Raw genomic sequence first — 24,654 nt, forward strand, 5'->3', positions numbered from 1 at the left:
AGCTGCCTGCTACAGCTTCCCCTGCGAGACCGAGAGTCACGGGGCAGCGACTGCTGCTTGTTGAGATAACCTAGCCTGTCCTCTGCAGGAACTGCTGCCCCACTCTCTCAGTCTTTCCCATCACCAGCTGCATCTTGTGCCTGCTCCCATCCTCCAGCACAGGTGTGAGGGCAGGGCTGGCTGGGGTCTGGCCGGGAAACCCTGCGTTAGGACAAAGCATGCTCTTCCCTGATGCCCTTGCTGGGAAACAGTTTGCTGGGAAACAACAGCTCTCTGTGGGAGTGCTCAGGGCTGCTCCAGGCTTCAGCACAGGTGAGAATGCGAGAAGCGTAACGCTGGCTTACAGCCAATGGTATTTCTTCTTACCATTCTTCCTCCTTTTATTTTCTTTCCCCACCCCAAAGCATGGGAATGGAGTAATTGCATTTTGACCCAGTTTCTAAAATCACTGTAGCATAGACTGTGAAGGAGGGGGAGGAGAACCACTTAAAAATGAAAACCAGCCATTAGCTAGTACCAGTGGGGCAGGAACATCACCAGACTGTTAGAAGTATGCACTAACAGGCTTGTAGAACAACTGTTATCCTGCATGTTTTTATTTAAAAAAAAAAAAAAAGTAATTGTGTTTACATTTTTTGGTATTTGATCCGTGATACTCAAACCTTATAAGACTGAGTTCAGGTTGACTTCAGATGAAGTACTTTAAGCATAGATGCTTGTGTAAAGTGCCTGGATTTTCAAAACTTGGCTGGAGATTTCACGGCAGCCTTTCTTGTGGTTATTTCTGGCACCTCTGGCTGCCAGTTGGAACGCGGGGCTACAGATATGTGTGGAAGTGGAAAGGAATGGGTGTGAGCGCTTGTGTGGAGTAGGAGCCTTTTAATAGAAACAGGCTTGGTTTAAGATGGGTTTTTTGAAATGCACAAAGACTTGGGGAGCAGATGTATGAAATCCAAACCAATTTCCTCATTCCAGCTATTAATACAAAAGGGGAAAAAAGGTCCTTTGAAGTGATTTCAAACAACAGTTAATATCCCTTGGAATCTCCCCGTCAACTCGGTAAGAAGTCTTGATGTGAGAAGGAAGTTGGAATTTAACCTCACAAAATAAGATAGGCAGCAAAGTAGAAAGAAAAGACCAGAAGACTTTGTCCTAAGTGATGGGAATACAGTTTCCCCCGACTCCTGCTGCATCAGTGTCCTCGCTGCCTCTGTTGCCATCCTGGATCAGGAGGCTGCCCTGGCCTGGCCTAAGTGACAGTCCCTGTTCCTTTTGGGCAGGGAATGGTAAAATACTCACTGAGGGGCAAGGGGAAGCAGCTGTGCACTGACAGGAGAGGTTAGTCAGAAATTTCTCGATGGTTTGTGTTTGGGGCCGTCTGGGCACACAAGCGCCGTTCCCCTGCCTTACCAGTTGAACCCAGCGATCGGCTCACAACCTGGTGTGGTCCTTGCTCTCATTTCTGTCTGTCTGTTTTACCCTGGCTTTGGCTGCCACCGGGCTGTCTGTGAGCCGGTTTGTCCATTGGATTGCGTCAGGGAGGGCATCCCAGAAGCGGATGCTCCAGGTGGAGACTTTGTTTCTGCATTCGTACACTTCGAACCACATTTGGACCCTCACCCTTCTGGGTTCTCACTGTAATATAGGTTAAGTGTTAATACATTTCAGGGGGAGAAAGGGTTGAGCTAATGCTACTTCTAGGGCATAGGTGGCACCTGGACTAGTTGCACAATAGGCCTAGGAATACCACGGGTGCTTGGACATGTATTATGCTGTCTCTGCTGCAGTAGAGAAACAAAGGATGTTAGTGCCCTGGCCTGCATTTTCCCACCAGAAGCAAGGCTGAAAATGAAGACAAAATCATGCGCTGGAAGGCAACTCTTTGCCGCTCCACTGCACATAATAGCTTTGTAAGAAAATACTCTAGTCTCAGAGGAAGACCTGGTAGGTGCCTTGAAGATGTCCTCTCCCTTGGTGGGGAAGGACGGGAGCTTTGACATGGGGCCATGAGTGTGGGGGGAAAACGCAGGCGAAAACTTCAAGGTCCTGAGAGATGGAGATGTTTCTTGTATGTTTGTATTAATAAAATGATATGTGAGATTCTCCAAAGGAAATATTTTATTCTGGTGGTGTGTAAGCATAAAATGAAAGCTTGCCCTACTATTTTCTTCAAATGCTCCACCAGAACATGCTGTCCCTTCATACCTGTCAATACTCTGTCGTGCCCCGAGTCCCATAACGCACACAGAACAGAATGTTGTCTCAAGACAGTAGTCTCCTGTTGTTACATAAATGTTGAGGTGAAGCCTGAGTTTACTAGTTTTTAAGGCAGAAGATACCGTTTCTGCACGTTTTTACTTCATACAATGCCTTAATTTTTCTTAGTCTTAAGCTGATATGCCTTGAATTTATTTTGCTTACTGGAAGCCTGTAGAAGCTGAGGCCAATCGCATACTTCATCACTCTTGTACGTGGCAGCCTGGTCCCCTAAGCCATTCTTGCAGATTAGAGCTTCTGAGGTGCTTCACAACAAGGCTCCGCTACCTGCCCTTACTGTGGCTTGCAGAGCACCAGGCAGTCCTTGCCCTTGAAGTTCTGCTCAACAAATTGCCTCCTTCCCATGGAGAGGAGATAGGGGTTTGCTCTGATGTGGGCTGTTTGCTGCAGCCTTCTTGAGGGACTGCTGCTGGAGGTAACCGCAGGAGGTATTTAAATAGGTGGTTTCAGCAACAGGTCTTGTGGGTAGCTTTCTCCTCGGTGCAGTTCCTCTGAACTCGCTGGTGTTGCCTTACGTAAAGTGCATTGGGAACAACGGTCAGAATATCTGACAGGGTTGGCCCGGGAAGGTTTTCATACCTCAAGGTATCTATCCAAAGGTCTTCAGATGGAGCGTGTTGCCTTTGGGTGATTTCAGCTCAGGTTGCTTCTCCCTTCCTTTGTGATGAACCCCTGCTCCTCGTCTGCCCAAGCTTGCAGAAGCTGCTGTAGCAGAAGGCTGCTGGGTTGGGAAGAGCGTTGAAAGAGCAGCCGGCTCTCAGTGATGCTTTTTCCCTTCTAGCCTCATGGCTTTTGAGCAGTCATCTCGCAGGCAGCGTTGTCTTCTGCTTCCCCTTTCCTGGTTCCTGCGTTTCTTAAAACTGCATTATGGTGGGAGAAGGGCTCCAACAGCAGTGCTGCTCCCTCACGAAATGCTGTGATGAGAGAGGGCGGCTGTTGGTAGTGGTATTTGTCAGGACCTTCCCATTGCAAAAATAGTCCCCTAGCACCTGAAACTTCTTGTAGGAATGCCGTCTGTGACAGTAGCAAAGGTGTCATGGCTGCTGGGGTGCAGCCTTTGCTTGCCCAAGAGGAACAGGGCTAAACCCTTTGCTAGTAACAGTTGTGATTGATTCCGTTGTGGTTGTGCGTAATCTCTGAGTGAAAAAGAGCAAAAGCATTTTATGCGGGGTTTCTCCTTCCCCCCCCCCCCCCCCCCCTTGTTTTGGCTTGGACACCACTTTTATCCAGTTTCACTTTCACTCTGCTTTTTTTTTCCTAGAATGCTTTGCTCTTCAGGCTGTCCTGAAGTGGCAAAGACCTTTTGGAGTTACATGCGCTCCTGGGGAATTGTTGTTTGCTGTAAAATAGTCTGTTTCTGTTGGAATTACAAAACAAATAATTTAAAAATCATTACGTCCTCAAAGCTTTATTTATAGAGCACAAATTTCTGGGTAAGTATGACCTGCCAATGTTTGCTTTTAAATGTTTTGTTTAGGATATGTTTATATAAAAGAGTAGAGAAAGAGCAAGAGACGTGAAAATCCAAAGTAGTGAATGATAATGCCGCTGTTTAATTATTTGAAAAGAAAAGCAAACTTTTTCTGATGACCCAGAATAGACAACGGGATAATAAACTGAAGCCCTTCCTAAAGGGGGGTGGTGTGGTGGTGGAATCAAAACAACAAACCAAACCAACCTTTGGTATGGTTATAAATTGTGTCCTACATAAAAATGACCTGGAGTTTAGAAATGAAATGACAGAAGGGAAAATATGATCTAGTTACTTTAACTTTATTGCAAGTACCGGTTACTCCTGTGTAGCCTTTTCCTCTGCATCAAAAGAGTGCCTGCCCCCCCCCGGGGGGGGTGGTGGGGCGGAATAGGCAACACTTTAAAAGCTAATCAATGGAAACAGTGTTGTTCACTGTTACTACAATTGGAAAATGGTTAAAGGCCAAGAGCTGAGATGGACTGAGAAGAAGAAACATTTAGATGAATATCTGTTGTTTAAATTGGCTAAGTAGGGGAAAAACAATGTTCCAAGTACAATAACCTAAGCAGTACTGGAAATCAATTAATGATTAATTGTCTGGAGCTAAGCAATATAGATCTCCATGGACTTTACTATGTAGCTTCCTGTTGTGATAGTTTTATAGCTTTTTTTTTCCAAATATCTATCACAAGACATCACCTGAGAAGGACGCTCAGGCGTATATATGATTAGATTAGGTAGAGAAGTTGGTAATTTATCAATACAGTACCTGTGTTACTGGTGCTGCCTTTAGAATAAGAGGGAGGCACCCATATCGTGACTTCATGGTTGCTGAGATGACAAACGTGTTCATCAAAGGCATTTCCTATAAATATTCAGTTTGTGGCTTATACCATCAAAAAAGTTTTGATTATCAGATTCAGGCATAAGCAAAGCCTTTCTGATCCCGTGGCGTAGTTCTGGATGTGTTCGCCTTGTGAAGAGAGTGTTCCCCAGCGGGAGGGATTTCACAAGGAAGTTGCTTTTTACTGTGCCATGCTGTATTTTGGATTTCCTGCTGCTGCCATTTGGCATCTCCAAAACCCTGTGGAGGCGTCCGCAGAACATTTCATCTTGATGGAGGCTGTCAGATACAGGGCACCTTTTGAAGAAGACTGTAATACCTGATCTTGGATGTTACCAGCTGGAAAGCTGTTAGATTTGAATCCCTTAGCTAAGCCTGGAGCTATCTGTCTTTTGTAAACAATTGCATTGGAAGGCAAGTTCTGTTTCAGAATCGCCTTACCGCTTTCCACCTTTCAAGGGCTTGGCACCCGGGGACAGTTATGTATCCAGCTGGGATTTTTTTTGCATCAGGAAAAGATGTAGTCTTGAATTAAGAGGATCACAGTGACCTGAATTCAAGCTACTCTTTCCTGCAGGCTATTCGGTGCTTGAGACCAGATGCTATCAGTGGAGGAGCGGCAAGGATTCAATTTTAGAGAAGCAGGCAGAGTTTGTTTTCCTGATGTACATTGCCTCTTCACCCTAGTGCCTATCACCGTCTGCTTGTTGGAAGGTATCTTCAACCAGAGGGTAAGAAGGCTCGTTGAGGGGGCTGCTGATTTTTGCCAGTAAGTTGCAAGGTTTGTCTGTGCTAGTCATGTTGGTGGACTTGGCTTTACACTGAGTGTGGGTGAGATTTCTCCATGTCCTTCCAGTCAGTGATAAAATATTAGAAGCTTTCCTGAGCTGGTGCATAGTGAGAAGGATTTTGACGAAGACGATGGTTAATACTTTGTAAGGATTTGGTGCTCAGAAGAATCGGTCTGGAGCACAGTACACGTGCTATACAAAAGTACTGGAGGGCAGGTTGGCCCATGCCTCTGAGCTTTCATTTTTTTGGCCCCGGATGCCAATAGCTGAGGAATGAGGAAGAGTAACAAACTCATCTAAAAGACAGCTGGGGGAGAAACTGGGAAAAGAATAAATCCTCCTGATGTAAATATTGCTCCTCTGATTAGCAGCCCACTCATATCTATCATACAGCAGAGAAGTGCTTCTAGTTCTCTACCCCATTTTCACGTAGATACAGTTAGCCTTGTGCTAAAGGGGGTTGACTTTAGCCCTATGATTTCTCTCCTGCCCCGAGCTGTGGGAAAAAAAAAAAAAAAAAATCTGTGTCCCTTCTGACCTGCTTTCTGCATGAACTCACTCTGAAGCAGAGAAGAGGCCATGTGTTTGAAAGCACAGAAGTGCTTCAGTCGGCTGGGCTGCCCCGTTCTTTAGCCGTCTCCTCCTTTACTCGTTCTAGAGGGGGTGAGTATTTGTTGTTTTCAGTTGTAGGTGGCGGAAGCGTGTGTTTCAGCATCCTATGCTCTGGTGGTTTTTGTGGGTGTATAAACAAACACACTTTCTTTATTTTAACAAAGCCCTGTGTTTCTGGCTCTTTGACCAAAGACTGGTTTGGCTTCACGCCCTCTAGCACAGAGCAGGACACAACTTCAGGCGAATGAAGTCAGCTTTCTCCGCTGCTCCCTGAGGTCGGGGCGCTCGAGCTGTCTCGCCGAAAGCCCAGCTTGCTTGCTGCAAAGGGGACACCAGCCGCTCGCCCCTCTCGGGGGGGGGGCTCTCCCGGGGGGAAGCAGGGTTGCTGATCTGGGGGTGCCTGTGGCCTGGGGGGGGGGGGGGCAGGTTTCCAGCAGAGGGCCCCCGAGCAGCGCCGCAGCCTCGGGCAGGCTCCCTGCCTGCTGCTGCTGTCCTGGCCCCGAGCAGCTCGGGGTCTCCTTGCAGCCCTGCTGTTACTGTATGTGATAGGCGCAGCAGTTTCGTGTGTGGAGGAGTTGCTCTTGCTTGGAAAGATAAGAGACGTTTTTGCAAGGAAATATGAGTGTTTTAGAAAATGCAATCCTGGAAGTAGTAGTCGGTTAGAGACTGGCAGGTCTTGCTTACAGATGTGTGCAAAGCACAAACTTGTGTTGCTTCCCAGTCAAGTAGAACACAACGCTTATTTTAATATATTCCGATCTCCAAGTGTTTAACCTTCCAACCCTGACTAGAGACTTACTGAAAAAGCTTTTGAGGCGAATACGCTGTGCTATCAGAAGTTATCAGGAGTATTGGAAGGTACCAGAAGCGATTGACCCAGACTATGAAATCCCCATACTTCACTTCTCCTTTTGACGTGAGTGAAGAGACTCTTGTGGCCTATATGGCTATCGAAGTGATCCAGGATTGCTCATTGCTCTCAAACAGACGTGATGTATTATTAATGACCAGCACATCAAGTGCACATTGCAAAAAAAACCCCTTAAGCTTCCAGCATTTGATTCTGCTTTACTTCAGCTGAATGTTTTTCAGCACCTCCTGTTTCTGCCTCCTTTGAAAGATGAAAGTGTGAGCCAGCTCAGGGGAAGTCAGCAGGAATTTGGCAATTTGCTTCTTTGGGCCCTGCATGTGGTTTCACAGTGAGTGGGCAGACACTCAGTCAGGGGGCTGAATTAGGACTCTTAGGGAGTCTGAAAAGTCAGCTCCCCATTGAACGTTGTTTTCACAGCTAACTGAGGCAGTACTGTTAGAAAATGCAGAACCTGCTAATCAAGTTTCAAAAGCCAGTAGGTTTACTTACATTAGACCTTTAACAACCAGCTATCGGGTAACGCTTGCTGAGACGTTGAGTTCTGTCTAGCTTTCCTGGGAAGTGGATGGAAAGGGTGGACGAGTCCTGATTCTTGGTGACTTGAACACAAGTAGGGAATACTAATATGAGAGCTACAGAATTGTTTTTTGTGGTTGCCCTTAGAAATCAGTGCTATTGGACTAACTGAGCTGTAATACTAAGGAATGTAATGCAGGAATTTGTTCTGTTGAGTTCAACAGCTAGAATGAGCTGCATACCTGTTATCTTTTAAAAACAAAACAAAAAAACCCTCGAAACCTCAAGGTCCTTAGAAATAGCCATGATCAAGGACTGAGTCCTGAAAATATGCGATTGATTTTGTTGATGTAAAGAGGATTACTTGCATGCACAAGCGTGTTCAGGGTTGAGCCTGCTTTTGTAAATGATGACTTGGCACTGACCATTTGTCAACAAAGGAAAAGATACAAAAAGCCTCTTAGACAAGTATAGCTGTGGTCTCTCTGTACCTAGTTCTTTCTATTGAAATAGTGTTATCCTCTGAAACTTCCTGGCTTAGACGGAATTACTCCTGACTTAATCCAATGCAAATATTTTATCACTCGGTAGTCTGCACAAAACCCTGGAAATGCAGGAGCTGCCAGTTTCCATCTAGTTCAGCATTGTCTCTGACTGACAACGCTGTGGTCAGCATGAGTGGCTTCTGAGGAATCCACCAGAAATGCTGCAAGATATATTTATGGAATAACCTGCCCACGGGGAAAGTTTTACCCTACCAATTCCACTGAGCATGTGCGTTTCTGTATTCTCTAATCTTCACCATCGTAACTTTGGCTGTTCTCGCTGTCCGTATACATGCCAAACGCTGTCACTGACAATGATACCTTGGGGGACCTCAGAGGAAAATTGTGTGCTGGACGAGAAGGCAGAAAAATAATTTCTGTATATCACCGGACCTTTAGTTGAACGTGGCATCCTGTCCCGTGCCATTGTTGAGGCAGGCTTTTATTGCCTTGGTCGTGAGAGGGAGGTTGGCTTTAGTGAAGGCCGTGGGCACGCCTTTTCTTCACTAAGTCTTTGTGCACAGGGCTGAAGCCAGCAGACTTGAAAGGCAGGTTTAAACAGACAGCCAAAGACTTCCCAAACAAAGCTGTTTGTTCATTGCCTCTTCTGTGAATGGAAAGTTAGCGGGCTTTAGTCCTGAGTGATGAGCTTATCTCCGTTTATTAAATCAAACAGAAAAAAATATTGGAAATGACTGGGTAATTTTGAAGAGGGACTATGCGGGCCAAAGTATATAAGGAATGCCAAAAGGTACATATATACAGTGCGTTGGACAAGTCGGCTCCAGCTGATGGTTTTTTATTTTGTCAATCATAAAGACAGACAGGATTATTAGGTCGCTTTGCTTGGGTGTTTCTCTGTACGTAGAGTGTACTCATTTTCAAACTTGGCTGAGATAACTGCCTTGGCTCCTGATTTAAGGACTCCTGGAAGCGGTTTTGGTAGGGTTTTAGATCGTTAAATGTAGTGATGGTATATGTAAAGACTGACTTGCAATCGTGCATCCTAATGTGAAAACATTTTTTAAGCTAGAAAATTAAATGCATAGGTTTAAGACGACAGTATTTTAAGTTACAATGAATTGTGAGGAAATGGAATTGGTATGGGAGTTACTTAGGTTTGTTACTAAAATAGCGAGCTAAGAGCCAGCTGCTGAGGACCATCCAAGAGGTGCTTTTGCTGAGGGATCTAAACACTCGGGGGGGATCCTAAAACCCCCATTAGTTGTCTAAGTGGCAAGAAGCAACAGCAATCTTCTGAAGTAGCTAACGTCTTTTCTTCAGGAGCTTCCCAGTTCATTTATAAATAGAAGTGAAGTTGATGGTACAAACTAATTGGAATATCATTAGGGAGTTAAAGCGTGAAGAGAGCAGTCCTTGATTCTGAGCCGTTGTCTACACCTTCGGAAGAGGGGAAGATGTATAGTTATTTGGGTTAGGACTTGAGTATACAAAGCTTCTCAACTGATTTAGCACTTTGCTTAATACAGGGACTGTCATTAGTTCAAATGAAATATAGCGCTAAGTGATGAAAGTCATCGCTATGCTGTCAGCGACCCATTGGAAACCCGTTGTTTAACAGCAGTTACTTAAGGAATTTGATTTATTAAAGGGAGCAGAGGAGCTCAAGTCCTGACCAATTCACGTGCAGACCACAGTTGCGAGATCTTCCAGGAAAACATTAAAAAGGGGGTGAGGGGACAGTAGCTGAAAGACAGTCACCTGCTTTCAGAGGCTGGGGAAAGCGCAGAGGTGGCGGCAGCAGAAGGGAGAGGGGGAATTCAGCAGGGAGATGGCTGCTGCAGTGCTCTCGCTCCAGTCGGCAAGTGCTGTGGGTTCTGTTGCTTTTTTGCCTGTCCAGTGGATTGCGTATTATTCCCTAATACAGAATTTGGATGGGTGACAGAAGTGGAGCTTGGTAGTCGCGGAGTAGCTGAAGAGGCGGTTGCCGTGTGGTAATCCTAAACCTTGCTGAAGAAGTGGAGTTTTTCTTCGGCAGAGCTACAATAGTCTCCTTTGTTCCCCCAAGCATCCATGTCCTTTCCACATCTGATGGACTGCTGTTCTGCCATGTTACTTGTGAGCCGTTTGCAGAGCCCCGTTGTTCAAAAATATTTTATGGGTCTCGTCACCTTGGCCTGGACAGTCAAGCTGAGCGCAAGAGCCGCAGCTTGCTGAACAAGATTTGGGATATTGGTATTAGTGCTCTCTTCCAATGCTAGTCTGGAAAGAACTTTTTGAAGGGGAATTAGTGTAAATAGAAGTGTGTCTGTGTGTGTGTCTGTGTGTGTAAGGGAGGGGGGGACCTAAGACTACACCTGTGAGCAGCACTGACTGGTTGCTGATAGTTGAGCCTTGTCCTGCTGCAAGCTAAGGAGGAGCAGCACCTAAGACGTTGTTTCCTTGCAAAACGATGACGAGCTGACCGAATGATCTTTTCTGCATCTTTCCTGTTGTTTTGCTCTGTAGCATGTGCTTTTGGCCGAGATGCTACCTCGGTTGTGTGTTTTCAGTGGTAGGGTACCTGCTGTGGGAGTGCGATAGGCTCGCTGGCAGGCTGCAGCCTGCGATCAGCAGCGCCGGGGAACCTGCCGCTCTGTCCCGGCGGTGACATCCCTCCCCCTGTCCCAGGCGCTACCATCCGCCGCTCGCTGGGTTAGATGGCAGCGTGGCCTCGCCAGGGCCGAGGAACAGGGGAGCCGGGGCAGCGATCGTCCGCACGGGGCGGTTGGAGGGCTAGCTGGAAAAGGCCATCCCGCAAGCGAAGAACTGACGGAAGAAGTGACGTGGGGCGGCGGCGCGGTTCCTATGGGGACGGCTCACGAACTTGACCGCTTCTCCCCCCTCCCCGCCCTGCGCCGGGGCGGCCCGGCACCCGGCGGCTGCCTGGCACCGGGCGGCTGCCTCTCCCCTTCCCCCCCGGGCCGCGGAGCACCTGCCCCGGCTGCGCTCGGGGCGACCGGACCGGGGCGGGGCAAGCGGGCGAGCCCGCAGCCCCAGCAGCCCCAGCAGCCCCGGCCCCGCAGACTCCTCCTCCGGCCTCCCCGCCCCGGGGCCCCGTGACGCCGAGCGGCGGCCGAGCGGCCGGGGAGGGGAGCGGGGGATGGGATGGGACGGGATGGGAGCGGGCGAGGGGACGTCCGAGCCTGCGGGCGGCTTTAAATGCGGGCCGGGGAAGGCGCCGCCAGCACAGCCGCTCCGCCTCGCCGTCGCCGCTCGGCCGCGGGGGCCTTCCGCGGGCGCTGCGCTCCCCTTGCGCTCCCCGGGCAAGCCGGCGCCCTCGCCCCCGGCCGAAGCCGGCCGCGGGTAGTGAGGCAGGCGGGTGCATATATATAAACAGGTGCGTGTGTGTGTATATATACATATATACACACGCACGCACACATACACACACACACGTGCGGGTGCGCAGCCATGCCCCGCACCGCGTGCTGAAGCCGCCCCGCCGCTGCCGCCGCCGCGCTCAGCCCGCCGCTCCCCGCCCGGCCCGCGGCTGCCCCGCAGCCCCCGCCCGCCGCCAAGCTGGAGGAACGCCGCAAGCCCGAGCCCCGGAGGTGAGCGCGGCCGCCGGGCCACCTGCGGGGGCTGCCGGGGGGTGGTGGTGGTGGTGGTGCTCGGCGGGGCCCCGGAGCACCTGCCCGGCCGGCTGCCTTCGGCTCCTTCCCGGCCCTTTCGGCGGGCAGCCGGAGCCGCCTCTCCCTTAGCATCCGATCCGGGGATGAGCTTGCGAGAAGCAGCGTCCCCGGACACTTGTAGCCTGCCCGGCTGCGGGAAGCTTGCCGCCCCACGGTGGCGTGGCATGTGCCCGCGGGGAGTGGAAATACCCACGGCACTCGCAGCGAGACAGATTCCCCCTCACTGGTTTCTTTCCTACAGAGCTTGACTCTATAGGTGCCCTTGTCTGGCGCTGGTTTCTTGGTGGTAACTTTAAAAATGCTTTAGCGTGTTTGAAAACTTTTTTTAATGGTTTCAATTTATCTTCACTTTAGTAAGTTGTCAGCAGCAGCCGGTTCAAGGAAATCGTATTTCCTCTCAAGTTTTTAGTGTTCTACCTGGTATGCGGCCATATGGGGATATTTTCTTAGCTGAGACGAGCTCCTTGCTGCTCGTTTTCCCTTTTGTGAGCTTCCTGCTCTAAGCACCGCAGTCCGGAGCTGCTCAGCTCCAGAGCAAACATGGAAATGAGAATTTAATTATCCCTTTGTTCGCATACCTTTGGGGTTTTTTTTTATGACGACGTTAATTATCAATGGATTTCCCCTTCCTTAGGAGTGCATCCTTGTAGTACTTGCACTCAGGAGGAGCCGGTGTACTTGAACGTGCCGAGCGCTCCCTGGTAGTGCAGGTGTGGGGAAAGGTGCCGGGCTCCGAGGAGAGCGTGTCTCTGTGCCTGCGGCGGGAGCTCTATTTAGTGGTTCCATAGAGCTGCTCCTGTAAGTCAAGTTAGGCGTGTAAATAGCAAGGTCGGGCCGTAGGGCAATTCCTGACAGTAGCAGCTCCGTCGGAGAACTGTTCCACGTATTATGGACACTCGCTGTCTTTTGATTCAGGGAGGTGCAGTTTACTTTGCGTCTAAACGTGACTTTGTGCTTAGGCTGCTAGCTACTTAGTGGCTTTATTGTTCTGGTTATTCCTGAAATGTACATATTTTCCTTTTTAAAAAAAAAAAAAAGGAAGAAACGTGGCTAGCTGGATTTAACAAAATGTGCAGAGTTGCATATTCTGTGTGGGAATAGAATTTGCTACTTACTAATTGCTGATGTGATAGTCTGCAGGAATATGCCTGGTTCTTATTTTGGTTCATAATCAAAAGGAAATTGTGCATCAAGAGCAAGGTACAGACACCCTCCCCCCAGCAAAAAAACCCCAACACTTAAGGCTCCCAAACCCCAGCAACTATTTCATGACAGACTTAATTTTGTCATAATAGTTTCTAGTCATATGCAGAGTGATTAAATGGGATTGAATGCATTTGCCTGTGTGCTTGTTCACATGCTTGCATGTATGTCAACTGATTTGTCACAGTCTGTGTCCTTCCTTCTCTTGCCTGCCGTTCAGTGCTGAAGCAAGTGCTGAAAGACCTTTTCAGCTGAATTCTGTCATGTCAGAAGATCGTAGAGTTCAGTTTTGCAAGGCTTTATTTCAGCTGGTGATTTTAGTTCTCGGTAACTTCACCTGCCTGTGAGTGTCAGTATGATCTGAAGGGCGAACGTTAGTACAATCTGTAGCGATGCTTTTTCTGTGACACCCTCTCTCCAGATACAAATGTGAAGTAAACCCAGACTTTTAAATTTCCAAAAAAATATCATGGGAAGGATTTGCTTGTAACTTTGCTCCTGCCGAGTGCAAATTTCGCATTTGTAAAAGCAGTAGCTGGACTTTAAGGAAGAGGCTACTCTAAGCTGCATTTCCCAGATTTCAAGGGGCTGGCAACTGTAGAGGAATAGCCTAGGAGGAGCTGGCAGCGTGGTGTGTTGCTGCTGTCCAGAGTTGAAAGTGAGGTGAGAAGGAATTATGGATTGCCTTTTTTTCTTTTTTCAGCTGGGGGGAGGAGGGATGAAGTTTTCATTTGTGTGCACAGGGCATTCCTAGCAAGTTAACACCCTGTACGCATCCATTCAGCTCCCAGCAAGGTCCGGCAGGTTTTTCTGCAGCTCATAACTGTGAAGATTTTTCCTTAAAACTTCCATGTTATGACTTTAAATCTTGAAACTTCTCTGCAGTCAGAAAACATCCTCATGTACTGGTGTTATATTGTGGTCTTCCTCACAGTAGCTTTTTAAAAGGAGTTCTGTAGAGGAGCTTTCAAAATGCGCTTTCACAGTCCTGCTGTGGGCATAGGGTAGTTGCTTCGGTTACTGATGTCTTAGCTCGATAAGAAAAGGTTGAATTTGTGCACAAAGTGCAGTTCAAAGAAAAACATCTCTGTGAGAAGGGAAAATCTGTAACTCCTTTTGTTTTCCGATCTACCTACTTATCAGAGAGGGCGCCTTGCTCACGTACACAAGTGTTCTTCCAGCAACGGTGGAGAAGCTGTTGGTGTTTCTGTCTGAAGGATTTTTAGCTGCGCTGCCGCTTTGAAGACCCGTAATAAATAACAAGCTGGAAGGTGTTTTGGGCAAGGTTGTGAATGAAAATTGCTGTGCGAGAGAGTAAAGAGACCACCTATATTTATTTTTCTGCCGATAAGTCTGCTAGCAGCTATTTTCGGGTGGCAGTTCTTAGACAGGGTCGGAGATGCTGTCCTGCCAGAGAGAAGCATTTGCAAAGGCAAGGTGTTGCCTTGATTGAGCAAAGATACACTGGATGAAATAGCTGCTTCAGGAGGGCGGATGCCTGGAAATGCTTACTGCTGTGGGTGCAGAAAGTGCCGGTCTTTTAGTGTGGATTTGCTAGTCTTCTGATTTTTATTTTTTTAATGTAGTCTTTTTAATTTCACGTTATTACATCGTTGTACATGTCTCTATCAAAAATAGCATAGCTTTTCCTGGTTTGCGCTCGAATTCCTTCTTACGGGTTGGGAGCACCAGAGGAATTTAGGCTGGATTTAAAGATGCCTCGTTGAAAACAGCATTCTAACTCTGGTGCTATGGCATCGGGTCATTTCCTCTGTGGCGCTGGTAAAATGACTTCATTGCCTTAGCGAGATAGCATCCTTGTCACGCTCCAGCGACCTGCCTTTCACATATTTTCTTTGTGCGTTAGATTTAGAATTTGAACTCTTGCTTTGAGCAAATTAAAAGGGTTCTGATAACTACTATCAGGTTTTCTTGTTCAAAGTCAATTAGCTGCTTCTGGCTTCAAATCCATTTAGAAGGCTCAAAAGGGAGTGCTCTTTGAAAATCCAGTAATAGCAGTTTACAGTTAATATTGATAAAGGAGCGTGTCTCTGTGCCATTGTGCTACTTCTGGTGAAAGGAGAGCTTCTCTTTTGTGCTCCCTCTAAATAACAGAACTTGAATGGGGAGGCAGAGATCTTTCTCTTAACTATGTTCCACTGTGTGGCTTGAAAGGAAAATACAGCGATAAAATCATCAAGGTTGTGGTGAAGTCCTACAACCATTCAAAGCAATGTTTCCGTCCCCTTGCCCTTGAACTCTGAGTTGCCGTAGCATCTCGTTTCTACTGAGTTTGCTCGGGACTGTGTGCAGTTTGTGGCAGGAATGCTTTTTATTGCTCTTGGACAGGTGATAAAACAGTGTGTGGCATAAGTAAAAAGCTACAGAACTTTAAAAATACTTAGTTAAATCTGTACCGCAGCCTGCTGGAGTGCTTGCTTTCGGGTAAATCTCTACCATCCTCTCTAGACCTCGGTGACTCAGTATCGAATAGGGGCTTCAAGGAGTGGCCGTAGTCTTTCAGGTAAAAGCTTGCACGGAGATTGAGCTTGAAGATCCTATGACGTGGAGTTAACGGTTAAGCCTTGAAAATTAGTGCGTGATATTAGTTATGACGAAAATACCTCCTATGAAATAAAATCATTTCGTACAGGACCGTGCACTAGCCTTTTGGGGTCTAGGAGGATGCAAGCTGTCCATTGCATGCAGCGTTTCTAAGCTGAGCGGCTGTGCGGTGAGCTGCTGAGCGGGGAAGCCCCATGGTATCATTTGTCCTCTTGTGTTTCAATTGCCTCATTACATTAACTGAAGAGATAGAACTGCCCTTGAATTACTCTCCTGCAATTACTAGTTTTTCACACAAGGAACTTTTGAAGTTGCCACAGGGACTATCAGTGGGGGGAATTTGCATGAGTTTTATGGGAGAAATAGCAGAAAATCAGAGAAACCTACGTCTCAGTCCTCGGGGTTCAGTTCTGTTTGTTTTGGAATTGTGGATTTCTGTGCAAATTTACAGCCGTGTAAATAAAAGGAGAGCAGGACTCATGGCATACAATAGTCAGCTGTGATCCATACTGTTTAAGTATGACTGGTCCTTCTAAGCACATCAGAGGAAATTGCAAATGGCCCTATTTTTCACAGATTTTCTCACCAGAAAAATCAGAAGAGATGATTTGACATCACCGAAATCGGAATCCTTTTAATTTGCGGCTCAAATGAACTTTCAACATCTGAATTCCAGAAATGCGTGCTGTTAGCAGAGCTAATTCTGCTGCAAAAGTAAAACAAAGACTGAAGGGGTTTTTGTTTGTTTGTTTTTTAAGTGTGTGTATTATTTATATATATAAATGTTTGTGGAGAGAGAGAGAATATGGCTAGTCTAGGTATTTACTACTCCTAAGGAAATCCATTGCGGGGGTGGAATCTTCCAAGTCACAGCATTTCAAATCCTAGCTTTACTATATAACTACTTTTATAGGGGAGCAGGGTCATATTTCTGTTTTGCTACCGTCTAATATATGCTTGCTAAATACTCTGTATTATATCTGACTTGAAATAAGCCTTAATTGTCCTTCCATAAGTACTGATCAATACATCTTGCGTCTTGAAAAATTGAACTTCTTGGTGGTGGGAATTGTTCGAATTACTTCTTTTAAGACTGAGGATTACTGAAATCGCTTTATTCTGTTATTAATGATAATTATAAAATTAATTCAATTCTAATGTTACCATAATAAATGAAAATATTTAAAAATATTCTGAAATATAAAATGTTGGCTTGATGAATGATATAATTTTCCTCGCCTCATAAACAAATTATTCCTGCAAGGTACGGTCCGTAGTGAATATTCTGTCTGCCTTTCAGAGGAGAAAAGCTTGGATCCAGCCAGAGACTGTGAAACAAATTGCATTTCTTTATAAATTGGAGCAGGTTTGTCTGTGTTGCTCCTTTTTAGACATATTTCAAGGACTGCTTTTTCAGCTTACTTAGTTATTATTTTCACTTCTGTTAGCTACGGATTTCTTTGCCACAGGTTTTTTTGAGGGTGGTTTTGAACTTTTGTTTTTTGATCCATTTGAGTGTTCCTACCGCTAACTCTGGAACTTGGATGTTTCCATGAACTGCCTGGCTATGGACACAAATAACTGTGGGTGGAAAACTGTGCTCAGAACTGTGGGGGCCATGGTGGGAATGGTACCTCTTTTCTTTAACCTGTGAAAGGTGACTGCTGCTAATCTGTGGAATTAACGAAACAGGCTAAAATTGTATGCGATTGTTCCCCGGTGGAGATTTAATTTTACTTTCTTTTACAAGTTATCACAATGAGCTGGTATTGTGCAAGCAATTCTAGTGGGTTTGCATGTGCAACAAATTCTTGGCTTTTTTCACTTAAAATTTACTCCTGTGGTATATTCTGTCTTTTTCTGCTACTGTTTTCTGAGCAAAACATGCAAACTTGATGACTTTGCAGATGTCTAATCTTAAGTCAAAGGAGAAGACCGGAGTCTTGCATGTCTAGTAATGATCTTTATTACAATTTTCATGTTTTGTCTACTTTGTATAGTAGGTGCAGAAACAGAACTTGCTTATCTTTTTCATTGGCGCGTGCAACTTGAAGATTAGAGTATTTTCACCTTCAGTTTTATTTTTTAAGTTTTTACTTAGTTTTAATCACCTCCTGAAGGCTTACTGATCTGAGTCTCTAATTTCAACTCTTAACCTTGAACTGAAGCTTGCAAAAGTTAACTGCTTTTATTGTACCTGTGACTGTATAACACTTCAGACACATTGTCAACCCTTATACGTAAGCATAAAGATCTTTCATCAAGGTTGCTAAATATGAGAAGACCCTGCGTTCAGAATGAGGTTGGGAAACAGTTGCTCAGTAGCTCAAGGAAAAGTAACGTTTTAGCATATTAAATCTGCTTCGTTGCACTGGAATTGAATGGAAGTGTATTTCTCATATATGGGAACTGTACATGCAAATTTGGCTTAGGTCTCATAGTTGGCAAATTGGGTGATCATGAAGTGGATTTTACCCAAATTCTTATTAAATTTGAATAGTCTGATATCACTTCCACGTCTGACAGTTCCTGCATTCAGCAGACAAACAGCACAGCTAAAGAACAGTAGCCCTCTTCACTAGACCAGCCTGTGTGTCTTTCTAGGCAGAAACAATAATCGCAATGAAAAAATAGATGGGTACTTTGTTCTCTTCTGTCCCCAACGAAGCTTCGTTCCAAAGCCTTAATGGCACAACAGTACAGCGTGTAGTCCCCTGGGAGCAGTACCACATAAATTGTTTAACATCTCATGATCTATTAGGCTTGGGTTTGTGAGTAATAACCAAGTTTGAGGAGCACTGTCCCGGGCAAAGTGTGAATGTGGCGTTCTACGGAAGCAGTGCCAGATGCCTTTGTAACGCTGCTGATAGGTAAGCTTAAAAAGGCACTGAGGTGAATGGAGTTTCAGTGCAGTAAGCTTCTGTATCGGTGCACAGGGAAAGCTTGGAAATCCGGAGCCGTACCGTCGGAGTGCGACAGCATGGTTTACATTGCTGCTGACGGTACGGCGGGCTCCGATTCTGGTACCTTTCTTACAATTCATGGGAGGTTCATTTCTGTGGGGCGGTTGCCTTAATCCCGCAAAGCACTTTAGCACAGGTGACTTCTGGCCTTGAAGCAATTCAGCCAATTGACCTCTAAGGCCTTGCTGAAGTGCTGTGCTGGATTGAGTCCTCGGTGAGTAGCTCCATTGGTATGAACAGGAGAAACTCATGGTGAGATAGTACAGCGAGTGGAGAGAACGGATCGAACGGGGCCGGAGGGGTGTAGGCACAAAGTCTAGATTGCAACCATAAGCTGCTTGCGGGGTGGGGTTGGAAATCAATTGAAGACCAGTGCAAAGTCTTCAGTGCATCTTTGATAGGGACTTGGAGGGTGGTGTTAGAGAGAGGTTGTAGAGTAGAGTATTTATTTAGAATAGAATAGAATATTTCAGTTGGAAGGGACCTACAACGATCACCTAGTCCAACTGCTTAGGTTGTGTTTTCAGTCACAGTTCACCTGTAGCCCTGTCAGATGACATCACTAACTTTGCTGAAAAAACATCTTGAATAGACAGACATTGTTAGCTGAGTGTTAACCTTAAACGCTTTCCATTTCAGAGTGGGTTTGTCCGTATTACTGACACATACATCACCAAAGTGTGCTTGGAAAGAAAAGATAATTCTTGCTTAAGAGCAAGAAGTACTTCTACAGGAATGTGATATATGCAAAGATTTTCCCATAACTGTGTAAATGCTTCTCACTCAGGATAAAATAGCATTTGACGTTTTCTACCTCTTTATGAACGCTAAGCGATCAGTTTATATATTGAAAAGCCACAGTTGGGTTTTAGAAGGAAAGGCAGTCTGTCTCCCACAACGTATGCCTTCCACGTCATACAAGCTTTGAGAATGCTTTCAGTGACCTTCAGTGGATGGTATATGTTGTACTTAACCATGCCTAGGGACGTGGGTTTTGACACCTTATTAGGGTAAATCGGAGTCCTGAACATGCTCTCTCATGTCAGACAAAAGAAGTGTTTCGGTTCGCTTAGTAGAGGAAAAGGTGAGTATGTGCCTTTTCTATGTTTTGAACTTGGAAAAGGCTTCCTTTGATTAATGCATTAATCTGCCTTGATGCTTCGCCTTGCTTAATGTAGATAGCTTGTGTAACTGTAAAAAGAACTAAAATAAAGTTTCACGAAACATTTAAACTGAAAATAGATCCATTCAAAAAGATGGAGTCCTTTGTCAAATGGTGTGTTATATGGATGAAAATGTACGAACCATTTGAAGAAAATTTAGCTAAGCCTTGAATGCAAAACGAAGACTGAGTACCCAGCGAAGTTCAGTAGGTGACTTGTATCACTCGGATGCGTGACTGAGAACGTGTGAGAGTGACAGGCCGAGTGGGCTGCAGGGAAAAGGAGGGATCTGTACTGCGCCAGGCTCTCTTTGACGACGTCGCTATTGTGCTTGAAGCACAGGTCTGCGAGTAGGCTTCGGTGTGCAAAGCCTGACGGCTTAGGGCTTCCCTGGCTCAAAGCCTCGTGGTTTGCACAGGGAGCATCCATGCACTGGGCCTGCCGAGAGTGGCTTGCGGTCCCTGCTGCTGCACTAGAGAGTTCTAGCTTGTACGTGGGACCTTGCTGGTGTCCAGTGGCAAGAAGGAAAAGTTGGATCTGCTGGGCTTTGTGGTAGGCCTTGAATTTTCCATCTTGGAAGTGCTCTGAAGCTAAGCCTGAGCGCCTGCTAGCATGGAAAGAATGTGAGCAAGTCTGGACTTGAGTGTAGGCTTGGGCCCGTGCTTCACTGACAATGTAGGCAAGCCCAGGCACCCTTCCTTGACCATTGTGGGCACTGAACTACAACCATGATGCTCTGACTACTCGGTTTAATGTCTTATTCCTATTTGCAGTATAAATTAAAGGAGTGGGCACGTAACTGTGATCATCATACTATAGTGTAACCCGGGACCAACGCTCTGGACGTCTGAATAAAACAGTGAAACAGCAGGAATTGCTGCAAAAGAAAAAACTCTGTATTTCTTAAGTTTTGTTTGGATCACCCATCTCTTCTCTTTGCCAAAAATGCAACGTATAATTTTTGTTGAAAGGGGATATGCTACAAAACAACTCCGTGGAAATCCCAACTATATCTTACAGTGTCAGAATCCTCTCCAGACACTGAATAAAGGGAGTTCGTGTCTCCAGCTTTTAAAATAATTACTCGAATTAAAGATCAAGCTAGAACAGCCCAGAGCCAATGCCGTTCACTGAACATTAGGTATACAACTTAATTTATTAAAAAGCGTTGCAAAACCAACTTAACCTCGTCGTGCCCAAAATATATCTCCTGGCAAGTAACTTGAATGTCCTCTGAGCCTTCAGCGGTGGAGAAATATGGGAGTACATCAAGATTTCTGTGAACTCTAAAAGTTTCTGTAATTACTTTTCTACAAATGAAGCCATCTTTCTTGAACTTGTTTCTGCCTTTTTCATTCTAAATGATGAATAAGACACCTTTGCGTTAAGTGTTCCTGGTACAATAATGCCTTGGGTTACGAGCAGTTTAGTATTTTCCTGGGGAGGCTTGATTTGTAAATTCAGTAAAGGTACCTAGTGTTTTTCATGAAGAGGTCAGTCCACTTCTGGATTCTTAATCTGAAATTCTCAGTAATGTCTGTGAAGTCTTGAACTGTGGTATCAGCCCAACTTTCCTGGCTCTGTTCCCGGACCAATCATTCCACTTAGCAATAAAAAAATCCAAGATAATGGGTGCAGATAACTGGGATTTAATATTACCATAGACTATTTTCCGTTTACCTTGAAACAGCCATGTTGCAATTAGGTGCTGGGCATAAAACTGCTCTCTGTTAATAGGTGTCTCCAAGAAATTTGCGATTACATGAAGATTTACAAGCTGGGTTCAGTGATAGGTGGTTATACTCCATATTTAAGAAAGTGCCTGCAGCTGATGGTTAAGACGTGTGTGACTCGGCCAGTCACTGAGGAGTACCTTTTATCTCTTTTCCTTACTGAGGCTCTTATCACCAAAAGGACAAAAGGCAGCTTCATATCCAAACTCTGTTGAAAATTAGCTGGAGTTGGCTACTGTTGTACACTCTTCTGGAATGGAGATTTCCAGTTAAATATGACCGGTGAAATTTGCAGGCACCGACTTGTGTAAGTACAGTACCCAGGAATACTGGTCGGAAGGATTTCTGTTGAGTTGGGGATGAACCGGGACAGCTACGGGGAGGCCAGGTGATGACCAAGTTGGGCAGGTTATGCTGAAAGGGTGCTGACCGTGCATGTTGCCTTGCGTTGCCCTCTCCATCCCCAGACACGCTGGCTTTCTTTTGGCTGCACCTGGTACTCCAAACTGCAGAAGTGCTTTTAATCTTTTTTTTTTTTTTTTTTTTTTTTTTAATCAGTAGGTCCGTAAAACATTTCCTTGGTCCTGTCAGCCTAAAAAGGAGTGTTTATCCTGTTGTGCTTTTATGACTGTATATTACTCAAGCAAAACAGTTGTTTCGGGCCTGTTATAGAAATTTATTTTTCTGAGGTTTCTTCCCAAAGAATGTCTGCCTCCAGTTTTTTAGGCGGATGCATATGAAAAAGAGGATGAAAGCAGGCAGTGGGTGATCAACATAAGCAAATACGCATGGTCCAATATGCTTGCGTGTCAGATCTTAGCACACAATTCCTGGCCCGTTACCTTCGTAACTTGACTCTCATGGGCACCGCACACTCATTCTCATACTCTACTTTAAAATCAACCTGCACGTTGTTCTGTTGTAGGCTATATATGACGCAGAGTGTGTTAACGTTAACTGTGGCTCTTGAAGATGCTTTTGAGTTTATAGTTCATAAAGCAGAAGTAGGAACTCTTTACAGAGTTCAGGAAGAGGAGGAAAGAGAATGAGGGAGGTATAAAATATTTTATACGTATCTTGCCTGTGTTAAAATGCCATGGCTTGAAAGCCTCATTGATAAAGGGGTGAGTTGCACAGGACCCTGGGAAATCTCTCCTTTCTGAAGAGAACGTTTTAGGGATGTCTGGGAGGTTTGTGTTTCTGCACTAGTGCTCTGTTGTGTTACTGGAGTCAGAAGGAGCCAGCTACTGATACAGGGAGAGGAGCTCAGTCTAGTGACTAGCTTGAGTAGTTGTAAAAGCGCTGTGGGAGTCGGAGTAATGTGAGTAGCCTGCCTTCGGTAGAGGAAGATGCAAGCGGTCCTAATTTTTTAGGCTGTCTCTATCCAGAAGAATGATTTTTTTTCAAAGTCCATTCCTAGAGTGGATGAGGTTTTCCAGACATTGTCTGAAAGAAATACCTATGTTGAAGTCACATTTTCTCTTCTCTTCCAGAAATCTGCTTGGTCTTCTGGACAAGCTCGTTAGTCATTACACTAGTTTTTAGGTTACTTTGGAGGACTCGGGACCTCCTACAACGGTGCTGCTTATCAGCATCACTGTGCTCCTACCAGTTTTTTCCCTGCAACTTGTTCTTCCGTGGCAATGGGTCACTAGAAAGGAGTTTGTAAGAAGTAGTTACGAACGCTTTCTGGCAAGAAACTACTTTTCAGCGCTGGGTTATTGTTTTTTTTCTCAGTCTTGTTTTAGGCTGATATGAGTAAGTCTATTTTAGGCTGCCGTTAAATGGATGTCATCTAGAGGACGGTCTTGTTAAAACTTGGGAGTTGCCTGCTCAGCAGTTCAGTTATGTGCTCTTGGCTGTGGTTGGAGGATACAGTAAATCCAGCTTTAGGGCACTTAGAACCAAATTAAGAACATGACTCTCTCATGAAGCAAAATGCCAATCCAGTAGCAAACTCATTTTGCTGGTAAAGTGAGTTTAACATTTCTAAATGGATTGACTTTATGCAGGATCATGCGTTGTCTGCTTATACCACTCTGCTTTTATGCTGCGTCATGTTCCTCCTGTTGGTGTCGTCGTGGTGAAAGAACCCATATCGCTTTGTTCACTGACTAATGCAGCAAAAACACGATCATGTGCCCCTGCCTGGCGCGGGCCAAACTCTTATTAATGGCTAATTGATACCCTGCAGGTCTGAGTTTAAAGATCATGGGCTTGGTCTGCTCTTCACTGGCACCACGCTCCGAAGTCAAGGTAGTAAGTAGGTCACTGCGATGCATTATTCTCATCACTCTTATCAGCTGAGCATGTGGAAGGGCAAGGGGCATCTGAAGGTAGTGCCTTTGCTCCATACACCAGTGACCTGCTCCCTGTTGCCCACTGCAGGGAATTTTCTTGAGGAGTGTACAAAATCTCCGTTTGCTTTCTTTGCGGGTGCTGTCAAGGGGGTGAATGTGTGGATGAGCTCTTTTGTGAGGCTAGTGGTCGTGGCAGTGAGGTTCCCCCGGACTGTCTTTGATCACAATGGCCGTAGGTGCTCCGTGACACCTATTTTCTTTGTCTGATAATATTGGCAAAACCACATATGAACCTGCCCCTCCGATGTCATGACGTGAAATTATCAGTAGCAGAGAAATTTCCCTGCATGTGGGTGTAAGTCTGATTAGCGACAGCCAGGGATCAAACATACGTGATTTTGTCCCAACAGCCTGATCGTAGCCCCTGGAAGGCACAATAGACTGCTCTTCTTGAACAGGATCGTGAGTCTGCCGTGGCGATGCAGGAAGGAATTGTCACTTGCAGTCACGTTTCTGCTGAATGATCCTCGTGGGTGTCATTCATAAGGGACCTGCATCCTTTGGGTTCTGGGACTTGTGCTGGCATAATCGGTATTTTGCTAAGCACTTGGCACTCTTGAGAGACAGAATGGCTCCCCGGGTTCGTGGCGCTGTGGGCTGTGTCTTACTTTCTTCTCTTGTTCTGACTGGAGCTTAAGTTGGTGGAAGTGATGAAATTCTTCTTTATTTCAGTTTATTCTCAGATGGCTTTAAAATAACTTGGTTTTGCATTTCTCTCCCTTCTCTCTTCTTCTCTCTGGAAATGTTGTTTCTTCATCTTCAGTAAACTTGCACTGGTTTGTGGTGGTGTTTTTGGGTTTTGGGTTGGGTTTTTTTTTCCCCTCCCAGTGCAGCTGGTGGAGGCACAAATGGCCTTTAGTTTGAAAATTGGCTGTTTGCATTTCTAGCTATCAGGTCTGCATTAGTTTTGATTGACTATTATTAAATTAGCATTTTATGCATGCACTGGGACTGATGCCAGTGACCTCCTTCAGAAAAGATTTTGTCTTTTTTCCCCTGGGGAACAGTCGCTATAGAGTCTTCCGGACAAGCAGTTGTCACTCAAGTGAGGATGAGGTTAGCTTGGAGCACTTCAGTCTCTCAGAGCCCACTGGTTTTCTTG

The 24,654-nt window shown here is 45.7% G+C and overlaps 1 protein-coding gene across 5 annotated transcripts in view; it reads left to right on the forward strand.

The window, feature by feature from the left end:
* Window positions 1–24,654, forward strand: part of SLC4A4 (solute carrier family 4 member 4) — a 230,496-nt gene that overhangs the window by 31,986 nt on the left and 173,856 nt on the right. Inside the window, exon 1 of one of the 5 annotated variants that reach the window (XM_076337458.1) lies at window positions 6,011–6,049. The exons of 3 other annotated variants lie outside the window; for them this stretch is intronic. The gene's annotated coding sequence lies outside the window, so the exon portion shown is untranslated. Of the gene's footprint in view, window positions 1–6,010; window positions 6,050–11,405; window positions 11,485–24,654 lie in introns of those variants that run through there. One more of the 5 variants, XM_076337460.1, reaches the window with a different exon arrangement.

Source organism: Aptenodytes patagonicus, chromosome 4, assembly GCF_965638725.1.
Source record: "Aptenodytes patagonicus chromosome 4, bAptPat1.pri.cur, whole genome shotgun sequence".
Lineage (NCBI taxonomy): Eukaryota > Metazoa > Chordata > Aves > Sphenisciformes > Spheniscidae > Aptenodytes > Aptenodytes patagonicus.